Source organism: Gossypium hirsutum, chromosome A11, assembly GCF_007990345.1.
Source record: "Gossypium hirsutum isolate 1008001.06 chromosome A11, Gossypium_hirsutum_v2.1, whole genome shotgun sequence".
NCBI lineage: Eukaryota > Viridiplantae > Streptophyta > Magnoliopsida > Malvales > Malvaceae > Gossypium > Gossypium hirsutum.
This window is the reverse complement of record NC_053434.1, coordinates 98408910-98421739: the sequence shown is the minus strand read 5'-3', so window position 1 is coordinate 98421739 and position 12830 is coordinate 98408910. Positions and strand designations below refer to the sequence as shown.

General features: G+C 36.3%; 1 non-coding gene across 1 annotated transcript; it reads right to left on the bottom strand.

Moving 5' to 3' along the window:
* LOC121210624 (small nucleolar RNA R71) lies at positions 1–107 on the bottom strand. Its single transcript, XR_005905738.1, has one exon. It is a non-coding gene; the product is annotated as a small nucleolar RNA R71 (small nucleolar RNA).
* Positions 108–12830: the final 12723 nt, after the last annotated feature.

Sequence of the window (12830 nt, the reverse complement as noted above, 5' to 3'; positions counted from 1 at the left end):
AAATTGAGGAATGATATATCTTCTTTTGTGTAGATGGATTTAGAAACACTTTACGATGCATGGGAAAGATATAAGGACCTACTAAAAAGGTGTCCTCACCATGGGTTACCTCTATGGCTACAGCTTCAAACATTTTACAATGGTGTGAACCCCCAACAAGACAAATGATTGATGCAGCTGCTGGTGGAACCATTAACAACAAAACACATGAAGAGGCTTACGAATTTATTGAAGAGATGTCACTGAATAATTATCAGTGGCAAGTCATGAGGGCTAAGCCGACCAAAGTAGCAAACGTTTATAACGTTGACTCGGTTACTATGTTGTCAAACCAAGTAGAACTTTTGAATAAAACGATTGATGGTTTGCTTGGTGCCACGCAGGTACATCCAGTGATGAGGTGTGATTCAAGTGGAGGAGGAGTACACACAGAATATCAATCCTTTAACCTTAGCACCAGAGAGGAACAAGTTCACTATATGGGTAACAACTCTAGGCCTCAAAATAACCCATATAATAACACTTATAATGCAAGTTGGAGAAACCACCCCAATTTCTCGTGGGGTGGCCAAGGAAATCAAAGACCACAAAATCCTCCGAGTTTTCAACAACCACCTTACTAGCAGGAAAAGAAGCCGAACCTTGAGGAGATGCTAACAAAGTTTATCTCGGTGTCAAAAACTCGTTTTCAGAATACTGAGGCAGCACTTAAGAATCAACAAGCGTCGATCCAAGGGCTTGAAACTCAGATAGGCTAGCTGGCTAAATTAATTTTTGAACGACTACAAGGTAGTTTTCTGAGTAATACTGAATCTATCCCAAGGGAACAGCTCAATGCGATTAACGTTCAAGATGAACAAGGGTTAGTTAAACGTAAACTAGGACCGAGGCAAGGAATTATGGTAAGTAAATGTAAGGATGAGGTGGACCATAGTGAGTAAACACCGATAAGTACAGAGTACAGACCTCGAGTACCATACCCTAATGCGACAAGTAAAGACCACACGGAAGAACAATTTGGTAAATTCCTTAAACTATTAAAGAAATTACATATTAACTTACCGTTTATTGAAGCTCTTTCGAATATGCCAAACACAATTAAATTTTTAAAGGAGCTTTTAGAAAATAAGCGGAAGTTGGATGAGGCGTCGCACATGGAGTTGAACGCAGTGTGCTCAGCCATTCTACAGAATAAGCTACCCAACAAGTTGAAAGATCCAAGGAGTTTTACGATTCCTTGTTTAATTGGTAGTTTAAACGTTAACAATGCTTTGGCTAATTTGGGGGCTAGTATTAATGTCATGCCCTATAAAATGTTTAAACAACTAGGTCTTGGGAAACCCAAACAAACTAGGATGAGCATTCAATTGGCAGATAATACCATTAGATTTCCTAAGGGTATCATTGAAGATGTACTTGTAAAAATCGATAAATTTATATTCCCAATTGATTTTTTTGTTCTAGACATAGAAAAGGACAGTGACGTGCCTTTAATTTTAGGAAGACCCTTTTTAGCAACTACTAGAACCATTATTGATGTTGGTACAGGTGAACTCACACTTCGTATGGGTGATGAAACAATCACTCTTCAAGCTCGTAATTCGAGTAACATGTCGAATGTCAAGGGTGGTTGTATAAATCATGCTACTAATACTGATCATGTGGTAAAACCTTCTTTGTAGGAAACACGTTCGAAGATCATAAATGAGCCATGTTTATGCAACAACAAAGGACCCATCTATGAAGAACGAAGGCTACAAATTAAAAAACTAGATGAATGGCAGACACAGAAATCGAGAACACACGATAAACCGAAACCACGCCATGACAGACTCGATGTTTCACAAAATCAACTTAAGGTTGGAGACAAAGTACTATTAGATGTAGCAGACCCTCGTATTACCACTTCTGAACCAAATAGAGAAATCCCTTTTACGGTACGTAACATCTTCCCATACGGTATAATCGAGGTAACTCATTCCAAATACGGCACTTTTAAGGTAAATAATACTTGTCTAAAACCTTATTTCGGTAGAACTACTAGAAGGAACGAGGAGTGTATACTCCTCGCACCACCATAACCATGCGAAATTAAGGTAAATAGAACTTAGACTATAAATAAGCGCTTCTTAGGAGGCAACCCAAGCACTAACAGTGTTAATTTCTTTAAATTTTAGTATTTAACATCTAAATCACTAATTGAGTCCTTGAACACAAGTTTTCAAAATCCATACGGCCAGGCACATGGGCGTGCCTTAGGCCGTGTGAAAATAGAGCAAAAGTTTTCACCAAACACGGGATGCAATACGTTGCCACGGCCGTGCGACGTGGCTGTGGCCAATCCTGTCAATTCAACACGGGTGTACGACAAGCCCGTGCCCACTACCCGTGGCTGAACCTGTCAAATAACCACGAGCGTGTGCATATATACACGGGCATGGGAGAAGCGAACGAAGCAGTAGATGGCTGTGCGCTACGGCCGTGTGCACCAACACGTCCAAAGAACATAGGCGTGGGCTAAATTTTAGACATGCCCAAATTTGAAAATCACAAAAAACATGGCTGAAATAAGGGCACCACGGCCGTGTGCCCCAATATCTATATAAACCCCTTACTATTCATCATCCCCTTCCCCAAAAATCTAACCCTAGCCGCCGCACACTCCTTCCCCCCCACCGACCAGCCACCCATAAGCACCCCAAATCTTCTTCCTTCTTCCATTTTTCTTCCTTCCCATGCCACCTTTCCTATATCTTTTCACGTTCCCCTCATTTTCTCTTCTCTTTCTTTTCTATTTTTTTCTCTTTCTCCTTTCCTACCCTCCTTCCCTTCTTCCCTTTCTTTCCCCTACTTTTTCCCCTTCCACCCACCACCACACAGCTCACCCGCATGCCTGTGGTCAACACGCCCCCAGGCCACCGCCGTCGCCCCTAGCCAACTTACCACTGCCCATCACCGGTTCCCCTTTTTATCTCTATTTTTACTTAGTTATTTTTATGTTTATGAGTAAAAATTGATTTTTATTACTATCTATTTTGTATTTTACTTGTTATTATTGCTTAGTTGAACTCGGTTGATCACTCCATATCTATGCTCCATTTAGGCTTTAACATTAGCATTATTTTGCATTAATTTTTAAGGTCATAATTTTCTCTTAGTAATATTCTGCTTAACCATTGTTTATATACATATATCTATATTTAGTAGACATTCACATTCTACTTATTTCGTTGATTGATTGAGTCTAACTTGGATATTCTTCCTTACTCATTTGCCTATTATGCTAATTCTTCCAACTGAATTTTAGAATTGTTTTCGCAGTCACATTATGACCAACTCACGAGGTAAAAAGACTGCAGTTTCCGCATCGAAAAATGAAAAGGAATAGCCTCTTTCTCGGGTCCTACTTCAGAGATTTGACACCTATTCCTCCAATTTCCACCAGAAAACCAAGAGGAACTATTTTAGATACTACAGGCCCGACCTTTAGGAGTGGGCCGATGTATCAATTGGGTCGCATTAGAGTAGATACACCTTACTGATGCATTCCGGGCCCTCTTGACTACTGACCCATGAGGGCTCTTCTTCGAGATCGTCGAGCCAACATATCTTGAGCTCACATTGGAACTCTGCTCGACCTTCCACCTCTAAATCGTTATGAAAAATTTTGATGATCCTGGAACGGTCCAGTTCTGTCTTGGCAATTTAGTGGGCCAGTTGAGCATCCCCGAGTTCGGTGTTGCATTAGGGCTACATATGGAGGAGTTCATGGATGAAAACGACCTCAACACTCTTCATCGCCACATCCACTATTCTCCTTCAAGGTGCTAGAATACTTTAGTCCTTGCCTCGGCCACTTATGACTCTAGCTGCTCCAAATCATTGGCTCTCGCCCCATTCCTGCGATACTTACACGCCATCCTAGCCCACACCCTAACAGAAGGGTGAGAGAGTATAGGTGTCGTCATCACTACCGACGCCTATTTTTTATGGAGCATAGCACATGGGCACATCTTCGACCTTGCTTATTTCGTTGCCCTAGCCATTCGCCATCAGATAGAGCGGCATAGGAAGGGGTCATTTCCATCGGCCCTTATGTGACTCGCTTGGCTCGGTACTTTGGTCTCCTCAACACGGCAGCGCAATCATGCTCCCTCACCCTCATCTGTCAGATGTCCCCACAAGGCATCTCGAGTATGCTCTATATGAGGATGATTGAGCGACGATGTGGCTTTGACCCTCTTCAATATTGTCTCGTTCAGTCAGCCGAGCAGGAGAACCTAGAGGACATTACTGATGATGTCCCTCAACCTCACAAGGATCCACCATCTCAGCCACCACCTATTCACCATCCAGTTCATGCGACTGCTTCACTCTCTGACATCTTTGAGCGTCTCACTCGATTTGAGCAGCAATGTTTTCAGCGCTTTGATCACATTGATGCAACTCTACATCAGATTTGTCAACACCTTCACATCTCATCGCCACCCCTACCTCGCGAACCATCTAGCGATGATGATTTTTAAAGACTTTTTATTTATTATTTATTATTTTTATCTTTATTCATCTTTTTAAAGTACTTTTAATTTTATTTCTCTTTCAGACCAGTTTATGTCATCTTTAGGTTTTACAAATTATATTAAGTAATTTATGTTTTCGGCTATCTTTATATGAGTAATCATGCTTCTCTATATTTCCTAAAGAGTTATTGATTTTATCGTAGTTATACAGAGCTCCAAAGCTCACTATTACTTAGGAATTTGCAACTCCACTGGAAAAGGTCCTCCACGACTGCCATATCTTCCCGACCACCATGATAACCTCTTCGCTGGACACTGTGATTGTGGAACCCAACCTCTACCACCATCGGAGTATCATCCTCCTTGCCTTAGCCAATTACTTTCCATAACTATAATTCAAGGAATCCATTTAACATTCAGGAAGTTTCACTTCTCTCCCTATCTTATGATCTTATATCTATATTTTTCAGTACATTTATCCTTGTACATTGAGGACAATGTACATTTTAAGTGTGAGGGGTATTTATATCACTATCAGAAAAATCCTTGAATTTTGTCTTATTCTCATGTGACTCACTCATATCACTATTAGAATGAATTTTGATTAATTTATAATTTTTATGGGTATGTCTTGAATTAAAACATAGGTATTTATGCATTGATGTTTTAAACTTTAAGTAATTAGAGAATCAAGCATGATAAGTTGAGTTTTGAGTTTTGAAATTTTTAGGTTATTTTCTCGAGTTTAAGTATTATCTTGGAATTGAAATTCATAGGGTTAACATCAAAAAGCTATAATTTTTGTGAGATCTTGAGCCTTTAGAGCATATATTATTTCTTTCATGCTCACTTTTATTGTTGCTATGAGTAAGTTAATATTAATTTGTTATTCTAGAACTTCCTTCGATTATGCATGTCAAGACCACACCATTGATTTAATATGTTGAAATGATAAAGGCACTTAGGTTTAACCCACTCACTCCATAAAAAGCCTACTTTTATAATTAACCCTTAGTGAACCCCCTTGAGCCTAACAAGCCATTCTTTGATATACCCCCAATATTAACCCATAAACCATTATTATTGAAATCCCCTAAATTAATTTGATCCCTATTTTTGTCGAGATTTGATTTGAATAAATTGTTTAGCTATGTTTTACTTTGATAGTTAGCAAAGTTTTATGTTACTTGATTTGTTCTTAAAACAAAAGTTGATGTAATTGAAATTTGTCGCCTAGCATATTACGAAATTATGTAATGCTTGGGTTAAAACGATGTTATCCATGAAGAAAAGCTCAGTTCTAGGTTTTCTAATTAGGAATGTAATTTGTTAGTTTTAGTATTTTTTTCTAGTTAGGTAAATTTTCAATTCAATCTCAATTCTAACCTTCTTTTTCAGCTTGTGACCACACCCCCTAACCAAAGCTACATTACAACCCTTTAAAGACCTTTTGATTGATGTATCATCTTAATAAATAGTGGTGGAGATTTGATTTTCACGCAAGCCTTTAGTAATAACTTTTCATATTGACTATTGAGTGCTAAATTTGTCGTCCTTAAACACTTCGAGTGATTTGAGTGAATCTTTAGTGAGGATGTTAAACTCTGTGATATTTTGAATCAAAGGTGATTACTTAGATGAGGGGAAACACCTATGTTTTTCTTGATAAAATGCTCAACTTGGAATGTTTGAATCTTTAATGTCCTTCTAGTTGAATTTTCAATGTATGATTACTTATGGATTATTTTGATATATTATTGATAGGAATTATAAGTTGAGAAAAATGAGTTCCTAATTGTGAATTGAGGATTTTGCTTGAGGACAAGTAAACGCTTAAGTGTAGGGGTATTTGATAAGTCATAATTTATACATATTTTTATCCTATGCTTAGCACATTTTTGGATGAATTATCATTAGATTTGTAGAATTTGATACTCCTGATCCTTTAATTTCATATCTTATACTTAGGTGAGCATAGGAAAGTAAAAAGAACGAGAAACGGGCCAAAAACAGAGAAAATAGGCCAACATAGGAAATCAACACGGCCTAGACTTCCTCACATAGGTAGACCACACGCCCGTGTCTATTTAATAGTCTTGAACATGGATTGAAGCACTTGCACACGGGCGTGTCCCTGTTGAGCCCAAGTCTAATTTTATTCCGAAAAAGGGCAATTTTGAGGGTTTTGAAGTATTCTAAAGCCTATTTAAACACCCTAGAGGAGGATTAAAAAGACACACATAGTAGGAAGCAAGGAATTACTCGAAGAAAGCTGATTGATTCATCTCAGAAGTCGGATTCTCCTTCAAGACTGAAGATCTCCCTTCAATTTTCTTCAGGGGTTTTTGGGGTTTTCTTTATGTTTTATCAATATTATTCTTCTGAGATGTTTTCTTTTACAATTATGAACTAAATCTCCTAAATACCTAAGGGGTTGAAACCTAAGACAGATCTTGTTAATATTTTCTGAATTATATGATAAATACTTGATTTGTTCTTAATTATGTTCTTAACTCTTGCTTTAATATTCCAAGATATTGATTCAAGTATTGATGTGCTTATTCAGAGGAGCAAAAGTCCCTGTCTAAGAGTAGATAATTCATAATTAAGCTGAGTTGCATGCAATCCTAGAGATAGGACGACATAAATCTGCCAGATTAGAGTCAAATCTAATAAGGGAATCCATAGATCGAGTTAATGCAACACTAGGGGTTTTAATTAGAAAGAGATTTCAATTAATCAACCTAAGGTTAGACGTTGTTAGTCTCGAGAGGGATAATAATATAAATTAGGGATTTCTACGGATCAAGTCAAGTGAATAAATTGTCTAGTTTAGAGTTGAATAGCAAGTGAAGTCTGGATGGATTCTTCCTTGGATATTGTCTAAATCAATTAGTTTTCCAAATTTTTTTCCCCAATTTACTTTCTGTGCATTCTTAGTTTAATTAATTAGTTTAGATAAAATAAATCCCCTTATTTTTAGGCTAGATAATAAAAGGAAGGTTACTACTAGTACTTTTAGTTCCTGTGGGTCCGACATTCAGTCTTGCTATAAACTATACTACTGTTCGGTAGGTGCGCTTGCCTTTATCGTGATAATTGTTAGTTTCTAAGTACAATCAATCATAAATATTAAAACTTATCACGAATCAGTAAATCATTTTCTTACATTTTCTTCGTGTTTTTGCTAGTTTTCTTCAATGATATATTAGTTTACAGTTCTACTTAGACTGCTCAACTAAACCATTTTGAATAGGTCCTTCAATGCCTTCGGAACCATCAACTCGTGGCCAACAAATCCAAATGTATAGGCAATAATTCATTGGTTACTTAGGGCACATCATCTCTACCCAAGGAGTAGCTGTCAATCCTGATAAAATTTAGGTCATCTTCAAGTGGCCACAACCAAACACCGTTAAGGAAGTTCGTAGCTTCTTAGATCTCGCCAGCTACTACCGTCGTTTCATTCCCCATTATGTGACCGTTGTTGGACTTCTTTCTGACTTACTGAAGAAAGATAAATTTCATTGGAACTCTCAAGTAGAGACTGCCTTTCATCAATTATAGAAATTGCTTGCATCCGCACCAGTTCTATAATTGCCAGACTTCACCAAACCATTTGTTCTTAAGACTGACGCATCCAGCGTGGGTATCAATGTTGTCTTATCTTAGAACCATCACTCGATCACTTACTTTAGTTAGAAGCTTAATTCTCAAATGCAAGCTACTTCTACTTATCAACGAGAGATGTTTGCGATTACACAGGCTATCATAAAATGGCATTAATATTTATTAGGCTGTCATTGAAATGTCTCACTGATCAGGTGATTCAGACACCAGAACAACAGAGGTGGCTCGGTAAGCTTTTAAGATATGATTTTGAAATCTAGCATCGCTCCAGCAAAACCAACCTAGCTGCTGATGTCCTATCACGAGTTCCATCAACCTCACTTTTCGCGATCTCCCGTCCTACTTTTTTTGTAGTGAAAAATATCTGGCTAGCCACTCATTCTCATCCTGAACTGCAGGAATTGTGTCACCGCCTCCAAACTGACCCACTATCACTCGCTGGCTACGAGTACAAAGATAATCTTCTTCTCTAACGTAGTCGTTTGGTCGTTCTATCTGACTCACCACTACGACACCAATTACTATTGGAATTTCATTCATCACCAATTAGTGACCATGCTGGTGTTACAAGGACATTCCACCGATTGTCTTCTAACTTTTATTGGCGCATTATACGTAAAGATGTTCTTCATTTTATTTCTGAGTGCCAAATCTGCCAACAAATGAAAGATTTGTTTCTCCTTCCAGCCGGGTTATTACAACTATTACCAATTCCCAACTTGGTCTTTGATGGTATTTCTGTGGATTTCATCACTATCTCACCTCCACCGAAAGGAAAATAAGTCATCATGGTTGTTGTTGACTTTTTTTCCAAATACGACCATTTCACAGGTCTTCCTGGCAATTTCACTAGCGAAATTGTTGCAGTAGCATTTGTCTCGAATATCATTTGTCTTCATGACGTACCTACAGCCATTGTCACGGATAGAGATCCCCGTTTTATGCGTACCTTCTAGCAAGAACTGCACCGATTGTAGGGAACTAAACTCGCTATTAGCACCCTTTACCATCCCCAAACCAATGGTCAAACAAAGGCCCTTAACAAATGCTTGGAAATGTACTTCGATGTTTTATAGCCAATGCTCCTCACACCTGGGTCACTATGTTACCTTGGGCAGAATATTGGTACAAAATAGCTTATCAGAGCGCTACGCGGATGACCTCCTTTAAGGCCCTTTATGGACGGCCACCACCTACTATTACCCATTATATTCAAGGTATTGCAGGTTCCCCTTTAGTCGATGAGTATATGTGCGATCGCGATGCCACACTCAATTGCTCAAGCAAAATTTGTCCTATGCTCAGGCTAAGATAAAGGCTTATGCTGATAAACATAGTCGAGATCTTGTACTTAAAGAAGGCGACTGGGTTTATGTCCGTCTTCTGCCCTTTCGTCAAAATTCAGTTTGACTACAACGACACTATAAACTGGGAAGACACTTCTTTGGTCTATTTCAAGTCTTCCAACGAATCGGCACAATGGCTTACAAACTAGACTTACCAGCCACGGCAAAAGTCCATCCAGTATTCCATGTTTCCCTCCTCCACAAATGCATTGGCACTCCTGAACAGCAAATTACTCCACTCCATCTTGTCGATTCCACAGCTACTTTGATTCTCCAACCAGCAGCCACCCTTGCTACACGGACAGTCAATGCTCCGGACACTCTATAATACAATACCTAATACAATGGGATGGTTTTCCTTCTGAGGCAACTACTTGGGAGGACAAGGATCACATGCTTCACAATTTTTCCAACTGGAACCTTGAGGATAAGGTTCATTCTGAACCAGAGGGTACTGTTGTGAATGGGCCGCCAAGTGCCAAGGTCAACATACAAGAGGATTAGGGAAATGGGTCAACAGCAAACACGAGACTCACTCACATCCGCAAAACACCTAAAAATTTCACTGATTTTGTTATAGGAGCCCTATTAGCAGAGGAATAATGACTTTAGAGTACAAAAGGAGAAGAGAATGGTGAATGGAGCATGCTATTCTATTGTAAACCTAGAAATTATGTTTCTCTCATCTCTTTCTTCTTTGAATATTAGCTTTTTGTTGTTTAACGTTTATCAATAATCCGCTGCAAATGGAATGAACCATTCTTCTTAGCTTGTGTTTTCTCTCTAGGACTATATTTTATTTTGGTTGCAGGAATCGGTACACTCCAGACCCCATGTAGTGTGAAAATTTCTATCTTTTTCTATGAAGTTCTAAAAATTTCTGATTTAGTCCCGAATTGTTTCTAAAGAGTTTTATTAACTTTGAAGGCTCGTAAAAGGGATATTGTGTATGAGTTTGATTGATAATTGCCATGATTTATGAAATGTTCGAAATCAAATGTTTTAAGCTTTAAGTTTCTGGTAATGCTCCGTAACCTTATTCTGGCGACATATATAAGTTAGGAGTGTTACACCTTAAATCAAAACCAAAAGAATGTGATGAATTCGCTAAAGGAAGACTAATTGAAAGTAAAAAGAAAAACAGAAAGAAACAGTTGCCAATAACTGCTGCAAAAGAATATTACCAACCAACCAACTCAATGTGAGGTGACAAATGACAAGAAAGAAGTAAAACCCGAAAACCATGCAAAAGAATTATACGTGAACCATGCAAAAAATAAAAATAAAAAAAAGTCAAGAAACATCACACGAAAACAACACCGCCTGGGAACAGATCTCAAGACTTGACAAAGGCAATCAACCAACCACGGAAAACGAAAAAAAGCATCGACTCTAGATAGCACCGTCAAATCCACCGCCACACGAACGCAAAACCATTGAAACCCGAGGAAAGACCACGGACACAAAACCCTTACCCACCGTCCAATTCTTCATAAGACGAACAAAGACGGGCCAAAAGAAACGAAACAAAACAAGAAAAAAAAAATCACCAGAATCTTGGAGAAAACACGCTACTACTGCTTCTACTGCCAGTCGACATGAAGTGTCTTTGACTCTTTGCTATTCTTTACTGTTCGGTAGGGATGTTTTAGGTTTTCATTAATTGCTGTATTGGTACTCGTTTTTTTTAATTTTTTAATAATAATGATGATCTTGGTTTTCCATAAAAAATTAGAGATGTTGGGTTTGCAGTATCTTACATTTTTTTATGGTAATTCAAGATTTTGAGAGTGTGATTATCATGTTTAGATTTTAAACATTCGTAAGAGACGTAATCTCAGATTTACAATATTTACAAGATACCGAATATAGGCAATAATTTTAAAACTACCTCTTTTTTAGATATTTTAGATTCAAACCAAAATCTTGAATTTTAAATACTTTGGCCCTATATTTTTATTATTTTAATCAATTTCAAATAAATATAAATCTAATAAAGAACATTGTCGGTTTTATTGTTTTATTAATATGTTTATTATTAATTAAGAGTAATTATATGATACAACTTAAGTGAAGTTTTTTAGACTCTACAAGTAAGTTGAGGGTGTGACAGTGTCCCAATTTTTTTACTACACTCTATAATACACTTGTTAAACCCATTGGCGATGTATCAAATGATTTTCCATTAATTATTATCTATACCATATATAGGGTGAATATTTGGTATATTGCAATGTACTTTTTTTTCCACAAGCAACATTAAAAAATTGACATGTGTCTTTTTTTTTAAATATTTTATTATACTGCTATGAGGCACTTATCAACCCCCTGACCTTATTTGTGGAGTCTAAAAACTCTACTTGAAGTGTACCAAATAATTACCCGACTATATATTACCGATTTGGTGTCACTCATCAACCAAGTTCCAACTTAATTGGTAATTACCAAAAACCCATTTATTTTACAAAGCAACACATAGTATTTAAGGGTACTAAATCTTTTTATATTTGATAAATTTAGAAAAATATATACATAATTAAAAAAAAATCAAAATTGAATCCAATACCTTATATTTTTCATTGTCACAACTTTAACATTTCAACCAAAGTCACATTTACTTTTATATTATTTTCTTATAAATTTATTTACTTAAATGTTTACACCCATACCTTGAGTGTACCATTATCTAATATTATTTAATTGGATTATTTTTGAGTTTCCAACCATTTTAACTGTCAACTAATTGATGATATAATCGTTTTTCATGAATTATTATAATTATGATTTAGAGAATTTTTTTTCAATATATTTATTTTTAATATGTTATTTGTAATAAAAAAAATAAAAACAACCATAATTGCTATAATTTTAAAGAAATTGAGAATAAAAATATTAAAATAAACTTATTAAAAAGCTAAATTCTATAACAAATATAATTTAATAAAACATACACTTTTAAATAAATTTATATTCCAAAAATCAAACAATAATATCAAATTAATACTATATAAATTAATATAAGTTAAAATATAACATAAGTTCCCATACTTTATTTTCTGATTTAAAATTTAATCTTTATACTTTATTTTTAAGAATTCAGTATTTCTATTTTCAAATTTTGTTAAAATTAGTTTTTTTTTATATTCGGATTCATTTTAAAGTTATATTTTTAATTACATATTGAATGAGTATCTCTTTTATTTAAAAATATCCCATCAACAAATATAAAAAAAAAGAAATTTAATAGAATTACTAATTAGTATTAAAATTTAAAAGAAATTTGGAAAGAGCATAATAACATCTCCATTCAAATGTTATATAAGTTTGTATTACC